Here is a 16,832-nt window from a genome sequence, read left to right as displayed (position 1 = left end):
ATGCAGGCATCCACCAGCAGCGCAGCACTCCGGGATAGGCAGGCATCCACCAGCAGTTCTGCAACCTTCCTTGAAGATAGGCCAGATGCTAGCAACGGAGCATCCCATCAACGAGGCAGTGCCCATACTAGCCTTCCAGATGTTCTACTGTATCCAACATGGCTGCCCGGTATGTCAGTAGAACCTGTAATTCCACTTTTTACACCCCAGCCAGGCCCTCAGATACAGATGGAAAATGTAACCCCACTTTATTATTTTCATTTATTTTTTACCAATGATCTCCTAACCGACATTGTGGAGCAATGTAATCTATATGCCAGCCAACATATAGCCAACAATCCAAGTTCTTCCTATGCCCGTCCTTTTTTTTGGAAACCCCTCACTGTGGAAGAATTTAAAATTTTCCTTGGCCTAACCCTCAACATGGGGCTAACAAAAAAATGAAGTCCATTCCTACTGGTCTACCCAACCTATCCACCACATGCCGGTCTATTCATCAATTATGCCCAGAAACCGTTATGAGATGATCATGAGATTTTTACATTTCAATAACAATGCCCAATGCCTCCCTCGAAATCATCCCAGTTATGATAAATTATTCAAAATTGGGCCCCTAATCAATTTTTTTTCCGCCAGTTTCAAGCAGATGTTTACCCCTGATAAAAATATTTGTGTGGATGAATCCCTATTACACTTCACTGGAAGACTTGGAATACAACAATACATGCCCAGTAAAAGAGCCAGACGTGGGGTAAAATTTTATAAGGGGTGTGACAGGGCCACAGGTTACACATATGACTTTATAATTTATGAGGGAAAAGACTGACAGCTAAACCCCCCTGGATGCTCTACCTACATGGGAACAAGTGGCAAAATTCTCTGGCAGCTGATCCAACCATTGCTTGGGAAAGGTTACAACCTATATGTAGACAATTTCTACACAAGTCTCCCACTTTTCCGCCATCTGTACCTAAAGCAGACTGTGGCCTGTGGGACAGCACGGACCAACCGCAAAGGCTTCCCACAGATATTGGTCACCTGACGAGGTACTAGCGGTGAAGTGGAGAGATAAAAAAAGAGATGTCTACATCCTTTCCACAATACACAATGACACCTTGGTGGAACTGCAGAGAAGAAAAGGCCCCATCCAGAAGCCAAAATGTATCCACGAGTATAACTTATACATGGGGGGGGGGGGGGGTGGATATGAATGACCAGATGATGCAGCCCTACTTGGCCACCAGGAGATCACTGTTTTGGTACAAGAAAGTTGCCGTTTATTTGATGCAACTGGCCATTTTCAATTCATATATTATTTTTTCTAAGAGCACCCAAAGTTCCCTGACCTATCTAAGATTCCAAGAAGATGTTATCACAGCCCTTGTCTATCCCCATGGCCAACCCACTCAACTAATTCGTTCTGATGCAGTATCCAGACTCCATAAAAGGCACTTTCCCGAAATCCTCCCTCCTACCCAAACAGGTCGCAAACCCCCAAAAAAATGTCGTGTGTGTACAAGTAGAGGAATTCGCCGCGACACCCGATACTACTGTCCAGACTGTCCCTCCCAGCCAGGCCTCTGCATTGGAACTTGCTATCGAAGCTATCATACTTTACTACACTATTAGTAAAGTGAAGATGATTTCTTTCCAGTTTCCACTTTCTGCCATTTCTGTGTATGACCCGGACTGTTAAATGACTATGCCTCTGCCAAACATGTTTCTGCCTTCAACGTGAATTGACCTCGGCTTGTTAAATGACCATGCTTTTTGCCTGCCTCCTGAACTGATCATTTGCCCTGCCACTGTACAGCACAGGGGTCTCACATGTGAGGGGCTCCAGAAAAAGTTTTCCGAGTGGAGAAAACATTTTTCTCCAGGTTTTTTGTTTTCTCGGATTAGGGTCTGGAGACTCGGAGGCTTTGTAGAGATTTGGGTGGGAAGAAGCCTCTACCCCTGTCCTCGGGTCTTACCTGACCAAAGCCCAATGTACAAAGTGCCGCCTGCTGCCATCTGAACTGGGCATGCCTGTGCCTGCCACCTGAACTGGACATGCCTGTGCCTGCCACCTGAAATGGACATGCCTATGCCTGAACTGCCTGCTAAACCTTGGACTGTACTGAACCATGTTCATAATTTTCCATATCTGTCTGCTGCCTGGACAATTCCTGGACATTTCCGTTGGCTGTCTAGAAAATGCTTTGACTGCTCTGGAACGGTGTCCCTGCCTGCTAAAACCACAGGTGAGCCTTTTTTTACCCTTTGCTCGGCAGAATGTATTTTGGGGTGTAATTCTTGGTGTGTACATCCTATATGTTAGAAGCCTGAAGGTGGTACTTGTATGTTGGGCTTCTGTATGTGGCCAGGCTGTGGAAAAGTCTGACACATGGGGTATCGCCATACTCAGGACGTGTAGCAGAATGTATTTTGGGGTGTCATTTTGGCTATGTACATGTTATGTGTTAGAAAGATCTTCTAAATTGACAACTTTGTGAGAAAAAAATAGGTTTTCATTTTCTTTCCACATTTTCCAAAAACTTGTGGAAAGAAATTATATGTTCAAAAGACTCATTATGCCTCACAGAATATACATTGGGTTGTTTTCTTTCCAAAATGGGGTCACTTTGTGGGTAATTCCATTGTCCTGGTGCTCCAGGGCCTTCAAAAATGTGATAGGTACTCAGGAAATGAAATGTGTAATTTATGCCTTTAGAATGCCTGATAGTGCTACATGGATGTTGGGCCTCTGTATGTGGCCAGGCTGTGGAAAAGTCTGACACATGGGGTATCTCCATACTCAGGATGAATAGCAGAATGTATTTTGGGGTGTAATTGCAATTATGCCTGCACCATGTGTGAGAAATAACTTGTAAATATGATAATTTAGTGAAGAAAAAAAATATATATATATTTCTTAATTTTCTAAAGCATTGTGGGGGAAAATTGCAACTTCAAAAAATTCACTATGCCTCTTACTAAATACCGCAGACTGTCTTCTTTCCAAAAAGGGGTCATTTGGAGGGTTATTGTACTGTCCTGACATTTTAGGGCCTCAAGAACTGAGATAGGCCATCAGTGCATTAGGATTGATACATTTTCAATAATGCATAGCATGGCTTGTAGGCTCTATAACTTTCACACAAACCAATGATCTTACACTTATCAGGATTTTTTTTTTACCAAAGACATGTAGTAGAATACATTTTGGCCTAAATTTTTGCCAAAATTAGATTTTTTTGGTTTCTTTTAAAAGAGAAAGTAGAAAATTTAGTTTTTTTTCAAAATATTCGCTCTTTTTTTGCTTATATTACAAAAAATAATAAATTAAGTGGTGAATAAATACCACCAAAAGAAAGCTCTATTTGTGTGAACAAAATGATAAAAAATTCATTTGGTTACAGTGTAGCATGACTGAGTAATTGTCATTCAAATTGAGAGAGCACTGAAAGCTGAAAATTGGTCTGGGAAGGAAGGGGGTTTAAGTGTCCTGTATTGAGGTGGTTAAAGTGAAACAATAAAAGTGTAATATTGGACCAACCCCTGGACTTGAACCCCAAGCCCTTTTTACGGGGAGTCCCTTTCCCCAAACTGTCCAGATCCCTACAGAAACTATCCCGACATATCCTGACCACAGCGCGGTGTCTTGTTGCACTTCATTGGAAAAGGACGCACCCCCCTACTCCAGACGCACTATACGCTCGAATTAGGGACGTGGAGCTTATGGAGAGGATGACCGCCAGGATACAGGACTGGCTGGAAGCGCACGACGTGGTTTGGAACCCCTGGAATCTTAAGGGCGATCGACCCTGACAGGCAAGCGGAATATTTCGGATGACTACCCACCTCTATTCCCTCCTTTAACTCCCTACCTTTCTTTCTATCCTTTTTGGTATCCCCCTCTTTTCGCCCCCTCTTCCCCCCTTCTTTTTTCCCTTTTTTCTCCTCTCTTATTTCCATCTTTCTTCCAAACTCCCCCAAGGGAGGGTGTTTGAATAGATTAATTTGTAGTACAAGTATCTCACACATTTAGTCGATACCTGTATCCTCGGAATGCCACTCTTTACTGGAAGTAGAGTTTTGAGGACTTGTTTACTATTGGTTGGACTTTATCCCTGACTTACATATGTTGAAGAACATACTGCCTGTGGATAGCTCTGCCTGGCTTGGTTTGTACCTACTCCAAGTGGCTATATTCCGCAGGCCGATAAGCTCTTATTGTATGTTCCCTTCTCTCCTTTGGCTCCACCACTGCTGCATTGAAGTGAATGATATGTAATGTTTCATCCTATAATAATAAAAAGTTATTTGACAAAAAAAGTGTAATATTCCTTTAAATTTCGTACCTGGGGGGTGTCTATAGTATGCCTGTGAAGGGGCGCATGTTTCCCGTACTTAGAACTGTCCCTGCACAAAGTGTAGTTTCTGCAGGAAAAAAAGTCTTTTAAAATTGCTCGCGGCTATAATGAATTGTCGGCTCCCGTAATACAGAGAACACTCATTGAAAGTCATTGATAAAAAAAAAAAGTGTGGGGTTCCCCCCAAATTCAATTACCAGGCCCTTCAGGATATTAAGGGGAACCCTGTGTCAAATGAAAAAAAAATGATGTGGGGTTCCCCCCAAATTATCAGGGAATTATAAGACCAGACTGTGTGGACTGCACAGAGGAAGCCAAAAACGCATTTAGGTGAAATAACAATAGTGTTTATTATAAGTGACAAGAAAGTGAAAACAAACAGTGCACTACCAACCACAAACAACAAGTAAGGGCCGGTTCACACTGCGGCGCGAGGCGAGGCGACACGGCTCGCCTCGCCTCGCTCCCGCAAGTCGCCCCCATTCAGTACTATGGAACCGTTCTGAGAGGAGCGACTCGAGTCGCTCCGACTCAGAAAAAAGGTTCCTGTACTACTTCGGGGCGACTTCGGGGGCGACTTGCATTGACTTCTATGCAGAAGTCCTCTGCAAGTCGCCGCTGAGCTCCCCGCAAGTCGCGGCGAGGTAAGTCGGAGACGCCTCGCCGCGGCTCGCTGTGTGAACCGGCCCTAATATATACAATGAATGGGAAATACCAGAGTCGTAAACAAAAGCCAGGCCAAGGTCATACACTGGGGAATCAGTAGATGGGTAAGGATGGGAAACCAGCAGGAGAGAGAGAGGATGGATGGATGGGCTGCAGAGCAGGGATCTTCAGGTAACAGGAGACAAGAGGGACAGGTCCAGGATGGGAGAGATCAGGTCGGGTAGATATGAGGGCGACCCCGCCCCCCTCAGATGTAACGGAAACTTGTGTTACATCAGAGGGGGGTGGGGTCAGATGACAGGTGGCCCCTGCCCTCCTCACATAAGTGTCAGGCTGCCAGGATTCCCCAGTGTCTCCGGTGGAGACAGGATGGATGCGCTGCACTGGAGGGAGAGATCACCCATTGCTGGATCAGATCAGCCATCGCTAGACCCCAGAGAGATGATCATCCATCGCTGGATAGCAAGAGTGGATTACCCCCGCTGGAATCTTTTTTTTTATTTTTAATAAAGGACTTTTCCCAATGGTGTGTGTTTTTTTTTTTTCAAAAAAATGTAATTTTTTTTGTGAAATTGTAGGGGTATTTTTGTACCCCCTTACCACGTCAAAGGGGTGGTGGGATCTGGGGGTCCCCTTGTTAAAGGGGGCTTCCAGATGCTGATAAGCCCTCCGCCCGCAGACCCCCACAACCACCGGCCAGGGTTGTGGGGATGAGGCCCTTGTCCTCATCAACATGGGGACCCCAAAGCATCCTCCCAATGTTGAGAGCATGTGGCCTGGTACGGTTAAGGAGGGGGGGGCGCTTTTGCCCCCCCTCTTTTCCTGTGGTCTGCCAGGTTGTGTGCTCAGATAAAGGGTCTGGTATGGATTTTTAGGGGGAGCTCCATGACATTTTATTTTTTTATTTGGCATGGAGTTCCCCTTAAAATCCATACCAGAATTGAAGGGTCTGGTATGGATATTTGGGGAGAACCCCACATCATTTTTTTTTTTTATTTGACACGGGGTTCCCCTTAATATCCATACCGGACATGAAGGGCCTGGTAATTGAATATGGGGGAACCCCATGCTTTTTTTTTTTTATCAATCACTTTCAATGAGTGTTCTCTGTATTACGGGGATCCGACCAATTCATTATAGCCGCAAGTGATTTTAAATGACTTTTTTCCTGCAGAAATTACACTTTGTGCAGGGACAGTTCTAAGCACGGGAAACATGCGCCCCTTCACAGGCATACTATAGACACCCCCCAGGTACGAAATTTAAAGAAATATTACACTTTTATTGTTTCACTTTAAGCATTATTAAAATCACTGCTCCCAAAAAACAGAAGTTTTTAAAACTTTTTTTGCATTGATCCATGTCCCCTGGGGCAGGACCCGGGTGCCCAAACACTTTTTAGGACAGTAGCTTGCATATTAGCCTTTAAAATTAGCACTTTTGATTTTGAATGTTCGAGTCCCATAGACTATAATAGGTTTCTAAAGTTCACACAAAGTTTAGGTCTGTTCGCAGGTTTTGGTGCGAACCGAACAGAGGGGTGTTCGGCTCATCCTTAATCCTTAATAATCAAAGCATTGTCTAGGTGGGAATTTCCTGTTACCTATTGTTTCTATCTGGTGGCTAATTTGACTAACTCTTGGAGGATAGTCTATGATTGGATTAGCAAGGAGTCAGCTCTACTTCATTATCTAAACCATTGTGTGATGTTTTGGGTAAATATTTGGGTTATTGTTCATGTGGTGACTGACCTATTTTTCAAGTGAATAAAAAAGCTTGCATTTCTGTTCAATAAAGTGTGCCAGTTCTCATACAAGCTATTTGTGGGCTAGTCTTGTATGGTCAGCTATAATATCTGGTTCCTATGTCCAGACTGGAGGAAGTGGTATACTGGTGGAAGCCCCAAAGCAGGCTGCTGGACAGTTCCATCACAGGGGGCATCCCCAAACTGTTGCCACACATTTGGGAGCATGAAAATGTCTTGGTATGCTGACACCTTAAGAGTTAAGGGGCCAAGTCCAAACCCTGAAAAACAACAATACACCATAATCCTCCTTCCACAAAATGATTTGGAATAGTGCACAAAGCAAAGTCCATAAAGAGATGGATGAGCATGTTTGGGGTGGAGGAACTTGACTGGCCTGCAACACGATAGAACACCTTTGGGATGAATTAGAGCAATATTGTAAGCCAGGCCTTCTTGTCCAACATCAGTGCCTGGCCTCACAAATGGGCTTCTGGAAGGGCTTCTGGAAGAATAGTCAAACATTCCCATAGACACCCTCCTAAACCTTGTGGATGGCCTTCCCAGAAGAGTTGAAGCTGTTATAGCTGCAAATGGTGGGCCAACTCAATATTGAATCCTACGGACTAAGACTGGGATGGCATTAAAGTTTATGTGTGTAAAGACAGGTGTCTCAATACTTTTGAAAATACAGTGTATGATTGATTAAGTAGTCACCTAAGTTCTATATGTTTAGATAGAAGTGGTTGTAGGGTGGCAGAGTCAGGGGCCTATTTGTGAAGTGCCTCTAGGGTACAGATTTCACGGAGTAATGTCTCTATTGTAAACAATTTTGCTCTTTTCAACCTGGATCCATGTTTAATTAATATTCCTCTCAGTACCCATTGAATTGGTTTAGAGGTTGGGTCTCATATATGAAACTTCTGAATAGCTGCTTCAATATCTGTTTGTATTAACGAGTCTCCTAAGAGCGTCTCATTCAGGGGCCAGAGAGCAGTCCGCTTATTAGTATTAGAAGGTGAAATGAGGTGCTGACTGCGAAATGATCCCACCATATATGAGAACCAATGGTTGCTGTAGGAGACCAGCTCAAGGTGTGATGAGATGCAAAAATATAATCAATCCGACTAGGAAGAATGTGCTGCTGATTCATAAGTATAGTCCTTGATGGTTGGATTCGGCATACGCCAAATATCTATCTGAAGCCTATGGAGAATAGAATGGAGATCTGGAAAGGGTGCTCTACTTTTCCCAGAGGAGGAGTCCGAAAGGGGATCAAATATATAATGAAAATTTCCACCTAATATTATCCATCCCGAGGCAAACTGTTCTGATTTACTTACAATGGAGAGAAAAGAAGATGTTTGACCTGTATTGGGAAGGTAGAAATGTACAAAAGTTAATTATAAAGCGTACATATAAGAAAAAGATAGCGGCCCTTAGAATCAGAAATTATTTCTATCACAGTGGAGAGTACAGAGACATGAAGTCCTATAACGACCCCTTTGGGTTTACTATCCGGCAATTCCTTGTAAACCAATGTTTACTGTATAATAACAGGTGGATATTTGGGGGAAAAGGACTCCTAACCACTTTCAGACCGGACCATTTTGCTGGTCAAAGACCAGACCACTTTTTACGATTCGGCACTGCATCGCTTTAACTGACAATTGCGCGGTCGTGCGACGTGGCTCCCAAACAAAATTGACGTCCTTTTTTTCCCACAAATAGAGCTTTCTTTTGGTGGTATTTGATCACCTCTGCGGTTTTTATTTTTAGCGCTATAAACAAAAATAGAGCGACAATTTTGAAAAAACGCATTATTTTTTACTTTTTGTTATAATAAATATCCCCCAAAAATATATAAAAAAACATTTTTTTCCCTCAGTTTAGGCCAATACATATTCTTCTACATATTTTTGGTAAAAAAAATCGCAATAAGCGATTGATTGGTTTGCGCAAAAGTTATAGCGTTTACAAAATAGGGATAGCGTTAGCGATTTTTATTGTGACTGCGACATTGTGGGGGACCCATCGGACATTTTTGACACATTTTTGGGACCATTGTCATTTATACAGCAATCAGTGCTATATAAATGCAGTGATTCCTGTGTAAATGACACTGGCAGTGAAGGGGTTAACCAGTGGGTGGCAGTGTAGGGGTTAAGTGTTCCTAGGGGTGTGTTACTAACTGTGGGGGGGTTGGGCTTTCATTTAGTGAACACTGATCTCTGCTCCAATCACATGGAGCAGAGATCAGCGTCACTAGTTGCTAGGCAGAATGGAGAAGCACGGCATTTCCTCCATTCAGCCGTCCCGTGAGACAAGCGCGGGGATTCCTGCGGCGATCGAGTCCGCGGGTCCCGCGACCGGACTCACGGGGGTCCCGACCAGCGCAGGAGCACGCCGGCGGCGGCGCGCTCCCGATGGCAGGGTGCCATTGAATATTGGACGTACATGTACGCCAATATGCCTGCCCGTGCCATTCTGTCGACGTACATCGTCGTGCGCTGGTCGGGAAACGGTTAAATGAGTTTATTGTAGAAAAGAACATGTATTTTTTGCTGCTGTATATTATACAAAATCTAGGACCTCTTCTTTGGATTATTAAAGCCCTGAACATTCCGGGTACCCATAATAACCTCAGATATCAGTTAAATAAAAAAAATGGATACAAGTACACCCCCGCCAATGCGGGAAAAGGAAGGAGAAAAAGAAAGAGGGAAAAAGGAAACATTAGGGAAAGGAGCTCTCTCTTGCCCTGGAGCATCAGATTGACCCCCTTCACAGGCGGGAAGAGGAGTGGGCGTGTACTGCTTTCCCTTCCCCTGCAGCACCTCATCGGCTTTCATGTACCGCCCCCGGTCACCTGGCAACCAGGACACAAGGAGAGGAGGAGGGACAGAGAAGCCGAGGCCACCACCTCCCCTATATGCGGGCGCAGCACCCTGCTGGCTTTCATATGTGGGATTGGGATCTCATACCCGCCTCCCGCACTTGAAAGCCAGCAGGGTGCTGCGCCCGCATATAAGGGAAGATGGTGGCCTCGGCTTCTCTGTCCCTCCTCCTCTACTTGCGTCCTGGTTTCCAGGTGACCGGGGGCTGCAGGGCACATGCGTGAACTGAATGGAGAGGCTTTCTGATCCTCCCACCATCACCAGGAATATGCATGTATATCGTCCCATGGCGGGCCCTGCCAGCTCATTTTAAGACATGTGACCTGGCAGCCCAGCGGCCCTTAGCCCACCAGGCAAATGCCCGGTCTGCCCTATGGCCAGTCCGGGCCTGCATACCGCCATACCTAGGCAAATCACAAATAAAGTGACAATGTGCATAAGTGCAAGTGATACAGTAAAATATTGTGTGCTCAGGAGTGAATGATCTAGTCAACAGCAAACATCATTCATTCTTCATAGATATTCAGTGACATAAAACATGTAGTATCAAATAATGTCTTTATCTTCTTTATGATAATCACAATAAAGAAGTGGATTGTATCCATGCAGTGTCCTCTTCCCAGGAAAACTCTATATACAGAGCAATAGACAGAACTCCATATAAGGTGCAAATAGAGTGATGGGGACTTGTTATATAGAGTGCAGATGAATGGTGACTTCTTATCCTCAGTGAAGAACGTGGTGTATGGATGTCCCCTTACATTACTGCTGTGAGGTAACAGTGTGTAAATATATCGGGTGTCAGATGTGTTCACTATGGATCTAGGCATCCGCCAACCTCTGGAACTGGCGTTTTATGATCTACTGATGTACATCCCTCTATATGGCCAAAGCCCTCTGCCAGGCCTGGCTTACTTCAGCATAGCCTCATGAATTAGCGTGAGGAAGTATGGAAGGAAGCACAGGGGGATGCTCGATAGTGTAGTATGTATAAAGTATTTATTTAAAACAGCAAAAAACAATCAGAGTACTCACATTTGCATTATGTAAAAAAACATCAAAACAAACACGGGCAACGAGCTCACCGACATCACTTCCGGTGCCGGTACGTCTCGACACATGTTTGTCATGGTAATGTGACTTCATCAGGAGATGATGATATTTTAGTGTATCACTTGCACTTATGCACATTGTCACTTTATTTGTGATTTGCCTACATATGGCTGTATGATATGCAGCATTGCATTGTGTACATTCTCCCACACCCTGTGCTTGGTATTTATTTTACAGCGCAGCACTATATTATATTTAGTTATTTTAAGGTTTGGGTATCACCTCCAGTGTTTTCAGCACTATGCATTTTATTTATTTATCTAGTGGTGCGGCATATGTTTATTTGAAATGCATTGCCCTTCCAGTGATCCTTGCTGTAGAGATAAGTTATAGATTGGAGCAGTGACCATTTTTTGTAACATTCATACTCTATCTATAAGTATATGTAGCACGACCCCCTTGGGGACTGCTTGGATTTACCTGCTCATCTGCACCTCCATGACCTTGTGAACATTCCAACCCACCTGACACTCTGGGTTCAGACATCTTTGCACCACATTAAAGTAATAAGTCAAACAACTCAGTGTATTATATGCTATTAACGTTTAACCACTTCCCACCCGGCCAATGCACATATACGGCCGGGTGGGAGCCGTCTACTTCTGATAGGACGTTCAGGAACGTCCATCAGAAGGAGCTGGATCGCGCGTGCATGTGCCCATGCAGCGGCGCGATCCCGATGCGCCCGTGTCACCGGGACACGGCGCATCTCATATCGGCAGGAGGGCTCTGTGATTGGCCCACCTGATCACATGACGGCCGTGTCCAATCATGGCCGTCATGTGATGTAAACAAACAGCCGGTTGCTAGGCTAGGTTTTTTTTACAGCTTTTTACTCACTGATCACCAGTCTAGTGTAAACACAAATCACCACACAGTGTAAACACACCACACAGTATAAACACAATGTCCCCACACATGTCCCCAAAACATACATGTCCCCAAATAATAAAAACACATGTCCCTAATAATAAAAACATGTCCCTCACATATGTCCCACTAAAATCACATGTCCCAATGATTATCTGCACACATATGTATGTGATCACCTGCACACATATGTACATGATCATTTGCGTACATATGTCCGTGATCACACAAACCAATTATTATACACTTAACGGAATTTTTTTTACCAAAAACATGTAGCAGAATACATTTTGGCTTAAATTTATGACAACATTTGATTTTATTGGATTTCTTTTAAAAAAGAAAATATTGTTTTTTTTTTCCAAATTTCTGCTTTTTTGCGCTTATATCGCAAAAAATAAAAAACGGAGTCGTGAATAAATACCACCAAAATAAAGCTCTATTTGTGCGAACAAAATGATAAAAATTTCATTTGGGTACAGTGTAGCATGACCGCACAATTGTCACTGAAAGCGATAGAGCGATGAAAGCTGAAAATTGGGCTGGGAAGGAAGGTGTCCTGTATTGAAGTGGTTAATGGAATAACTCACAGAGAATATTGTACCACATTGAGATCATATCCCCCTTATGTATTTATACATGGTGATCATATCCCCCTTATGTATTTATACATGGAGATCATATCCCCCCTTATGTATTTATACATGGAGATCATATCCCCTTTATGTATTTATACATTGAGATCATATCCCCCCCTTATGTATTTATACATGGTGATCATATCCCCCTTATGTATTTATACATTGAGATCATATCCCCCTTATGTATTTATACATGGAGATCATATCCCCCCTTATGTATTTATACATGGAGATCATATCCCCCTTTATGTATTTATACATGGAGATCATATCCCCCTTATGTATTAATACATGGTGATCATTGTAACAATATCACATACTGGACACAAGAAAAGCTCTAGCTAGTGGCCATGTTATTTGAGAAACTCGGAGGGCAGCCATGACAGCTTGGCTAACAGTTAAACTTTGCAGTAGAAATCTGAACCCTCTCCCTCCTCCCTTATTTCCAGGAATTCATAGCTTTATACTTCAAAGAAGTTGTTATCTCACCCTAGAGAACCATCATTAGGCCTGTGAAAACAACTAATGTTGGCCTGGCAGGATGTCTAGGCCTATCATAAAACTGTCACCCTCTCAATCCAGAGAACCAACAGATACCGGTCGTAAATAGACATGTGCATTAGTTTTCATCCGAATTTCAGGTATTTTTGTTATTGTTTTAACAAAAACGATAACGAACGTGCAGAATCTGAAAACCAAAAGATCCAACATAAACAAATGCTTTATTATTTTGTTGCAACAGTTCAATATAGATAGGAGATTCGACATGACCCTGACAATAGCGATCTGTGTCCATCTAATCTGTGATTGAATGTGCCTAACCTTAGCTCTATTAGTTCAAGATTATTCTACATAGAGAGAAAAGATTTGATATGAAGATTCGACGAAGCAATCGCCGCAAATGGACATTTTTGGTCAAATGCTCTGCCCATAGGCTATAGAAAAATTCTAATGTTGGTTGACTAGTATTAATAATGAATAAATATAATTATTACTCGTGTCATTGAACATTAGAGTTCTACTATAGCTTGTAGGAGGAACATTTGACTGGAAATGTACGATTTCGGTGTCGTACAGTTTAGCTGCTCCATCAAATCTTAGAACATTCAACAGACGCCATGAGCCTTCAATGACAGATTCAACCTTAACCACTTGCTTACAGGGCACTTAAACACCTTCCTGCCCAGACCAATTTTCAGCTTTCGGTGCTCTCACACTTTGAATGACAATTACTCAGTCATGCAACACTGTACCCAAATGAATTTTTTGTCCTTTTTTTCCCACAAATAGAGCTTTCTTTTGGTGGTATTTTATCACCTCTGGGGTTTTTATTTTTTGCGCTATAAATGAAAAAAGACCGAAAATTTGGAAAAAAAACGCATATTTCTTTGTTTCTGTGACAGAATTATGCAAATTATTAATTTTTCTTCATAAATTTTGGCCACAATTTATACTGCTACATATCTTTGGTAAAAATAACCCAAATTAGTGGATATTATTTGGTCTTTGTGAAAGTTAGAGAGTCTACAAGCTGTGGTGCGAATCGCACAAAATTGATCACATCTGATGTACTGGTGGCCTATCTCGCTTCTTGTGACCCGAACAAGTCAGGAAAGTACAAATACCCCCCAAATGACCCCTTTTTGGAAAGTAGACATTCCAAGGTATTTAGTAAGAGGCATAGTGAGCTTTTTGATGTTGTCATTTTTTTCCCACAATTCTTTGCAAAATTAAGATTTTTCTTTTTTTTTTTTTTCTCCACAAAATTGTCATTGTAATAGGTTATTTCTCTCACGTGGCATGTGTATACCACAAATGACACCCCCAAAAAATTCTGCTACTCCTCCTGAGTATTACAATACCACATGTGTGTGACTTTTTCACAGCCTGGCCACATAGAGAGGCCCAACATGCAGGTAGCGCCATCATGTGTTCTAGGAACATAAATTACACATCTAACTTGTTGACTATTTATTACACTTTTGAAGCACCAGGACAATGACACGTGACACTGATGACAGATGGCACTGATACGTGGCAATGATGGCACTTATACGTGGCACTGATGACAGGTGGCACTGACAGATGGCACTAATATGTGGCACTGATGACAGATGGCACTAATATGTGGCACTGATGACGGGTGGCACTTATACGTGGCACTGATGACACGTGGCACTAATACGTGGCACTGAAACGTGGCACTGATGACAGATGGCACTAATACGTGGCACTAATATGTGCCACCGATGACAGATGGCACTAATACATGGCACCGATGACGCGTGACACTGATGACAGATGGCACTGATAAGTGGCATTGATGACACGTGACACTGACAACAGATGGCACGTGACACTGACAGGTGGCACTGATGACAAATGGCACTGATACGTGGCACTGATGACAAATGGCACTGATACGTGGCACTGATGATGGATGGCACTATGTGGCACTGACGACACGTGGCACTGACGACACGTGGCACTGGGGGCAGGTGGCACTGGGGGCAGGTGGCACTGGGGGCAGGGGGCACTGGGGGCAGGTAGCACTGGGGGCAGGTAGCACTGGGGTGGATGGCACTGGGGGCAGGTAGCACTGGGGTGGATGGCACTGGGGGCAGGTAGCACTGGGGTGGATGGCACTGGGGGCAGGTAGCACTGGGGTGGATGGCACTGGGGCGGATGGCACTGGGGCGGATGGCACTGGGGCAGATGGCACTGGGGCAGATGGCATTGGGGCAGATGGAACTGGGGCAGATGGCATTGGGGCAGATGGCATTGGGGCAGATGGCATTGGGGCGGATGGCACTGCTGGGGGCGGATGGCACTTTATTTTATTTTTTTTACTTTTTTTTTTTCCCCCACAGGCAGAACGGCTGCCGCTGCAGCCGTTCATCTCTCCCCTCTCCCCTCCTCGCACAGACAGTGCGAGGAAGGAGAGCGGCGCCGAGAGATGATCTCATATGTTTACATATGAGATCATCTCCCATTGGACACGCCGATCACGCTGTAAACGGCCGCTGTGATTGGCCGTTTACAGCGATCTGTGTTTGCCTGTCCCCGGGGGACACGGCGAACACAGAGCTTCCGCGATGCGCGCCCGCGGGGGCGCGCATTGCGGAAGTAAACATCGGGCCGTCCAGGGACGACCGCCCGGACGAATGCGCCTGCTCTACGGCCGTCATTCGGCCATAGGGCGGGCGCGAGGAGGTTAATTATTTTGGATTTTCGGACTAATGCATTTTTTACGAAACAAAATAAATAAAAACAAATTTTGGGCGTAACTAAATAAATGTATTTTTTGGACAAAAACTAAATTCTGAAACAAAATATTTCAGTGTCCACATGTCTAGTCATAAATACCTTAAAGCGGAGGTCCACCCTAAAGTGGACCTTCCACTCATCGGAACCCTCCCTCCCTCCGGTGCCACAATCGGCACCTTTCAGGGGGGAGGGGGGTGCAGTTACCTGGATAATCCAGGTAACTGCACCCACTTCCGGGATAGCTCTCTGCGGAAAGGGGCGTAACTTACGCCCCTTTCCGCAAGTGCCCGCCCCTTCCCGCAAGTGCCCCGCTGCCTGCTGGGAAACACACAGATCCCAGAGGCAGTGGGGACCGTCCTCATTGCGCAGCGCGGCTCGCGCATGCGCAGTAGGGAACCGGGAAATGAAGCCGAAAGGCTCCATTTCCTGATTCCCATACCCAAGATGGTGGCGGCAGCACTCGAGTGTCAATCTAGAGATCGGCTTCGGGTGCCGACATTGCGGGCGCGCTGGACAGGTAAGTGTCACTATTTTAAAAGTCAGCAGCTGCAGTATTTGTAGCTGCTGGCTTTTTAAAAAAAAAAAAAAATGCGGAGTCCCGGTGGACTCCCGCTTTAATACAGATAAATCTTAAACAGTTGGGATAGTTCTGAAATTTGAGCATGTTTCATAACTTCCAGATTAATAATAGCACAGCCATAATATGGACATATTTAGTTTCCTCAGATAATTTGTAACATTTCAAGTCCAGACACCCCTATGTCAGATTATATGGGAAACCACTGGTAACCCTTATTCCTCCTAGCTAGGGATGAGCGGTACACCCCCCGGTTTGGTTCACACCAGAACATATCGAACAGGCAAAAAATTCTGTTATTGTCATAAAAAGTGTTTGGGGACCCGGGTCCTGCCCCAAGTTACATGTATCAATATAACTTTTTTTTAAAAACATCAGTTTTTTTGGGAGAAGTGATTCTATTAATGCTTAACCACTTCATCCCTGGCGTATAGTCATATGACGCCCGCAGATGGGATCTCCCATCCTGGGCGGGCGCGAGCACCCGTGTCATTGCTCGGGACCCGGAGAGCATGCCCGGCGGCCGCGATGTCCGCTGGACAACCGTGATTGCCCGGGAACACAGCAGGACCATGGATCTGTGTATGTAAACACACAGATCCACATCCTGTCAGTGGAGAGGAGACCAATGGTGTGTTCTCAGTACAGAGGAACACTGATCGGTCTCCTCCCCTTGTGAGTCCCCTCCCTCCACAGTTAGAA

The 16,832-nt window shown here is 44.4% G+C and overlaps 1 protein-coding gene across 4 annotated transcripts in view; it reads left to right on the top strand.

Annotated features, from left to right (window-relative positions):
• The window catches only part of LOC143963525 (NACHT, LRR and PYD domains-containing protein 3-like), a 165,410-nt gene that overhangs the window by 14,943 nt on the left and 133,635 nt on the right, over window positions 1-16,832 (top strand). The gene's annotated exons all lie outside the window — the stretch shown is intronic.

This window comes from Lithobates pipiens, unplaced genomic scaffold (assembly GCF_037356315.1).
Source record: "Lithobates pipiens isolate NorthernLeopardFrog02 unplaced genomic scaffold, aLitPip1_a1.2 Scaffold_8, whole genome shotgun sequence".
Classification (NCBI taxonomy): Eukaryota; Metazoa; Chordata; class Amphibia; order Anura; family Ranidae; genus Lithobates; species Lithobates pipiens.
This window is presented reverse-complemented; position numbering and strand designations above follow the sequence as displayed.